Source organism: Peromyscus californicus, unplaced genomic scaffold, assembly GCF_007827085.1.
Source record: "Peromyscus californicus insignis strain IS unplaced genomic scaffold, ASM782708v3 Scaffold_10__1_contigs__length_136768540, whole genome shotgun sequence".
Lineage (NCBI taxonomy): Eukaryota > Metazoa > Chordata > Mammalia > Rodentia > Cricetidae > Peromyscus > Peromyscus californicus.
In genome coordinates, this window is record NW_026294391.1 from 7,239,401 (window position 1) to 7,239,749 (window position 349).

At 39.3% G+C, this 349-nt stretch overlaps 1 non-coding gene across 1 annotated transcript; it reads left to right on the forward strand.

The window, feature by feature from the left end:
- The first annotated feature begins 277 nt into the window (after window positions 1–277).
- Trnaq-uug (transfer RNA glutamine (anticodon UUG)) lies at window positions 278–349 on the forward strand. Its single transcript has one exon. It is a non-coding gene; the product is annotated as a tRNA-Gln (tRNA).

Here is a 349-nt window from a genome sequence, read left to right on the forward strand (position 1 = left end):
TGACAGATACACTTCATTCTAAATCTAGTGCTTTGTGAGTTCTCATATACCTTGGTCAGCAAAGCCATCAAGAGGGGAGGTGGTTTTTCTCTTTTTTCTATTTTACTTTATTTTTCAGATCTGGTTATTAAAGTTGAGTGACAGTGTAGACTATAAACCTAAAGGTCAGGAAATGTAATCAAATTCCATCTGCAACCATGAGTTAGGCATATAAATTGGCCTTTCTGAAACTAGAGTTTTCCATAAAAGGATGATAAGAGACATTTCCGTCCAGCTGGGTCTCATGGTGTAACGCTTAGCACTCTGGACTTTGAATCCAGCAATCCGAGTTCGAGTCTCGGTGAGACCT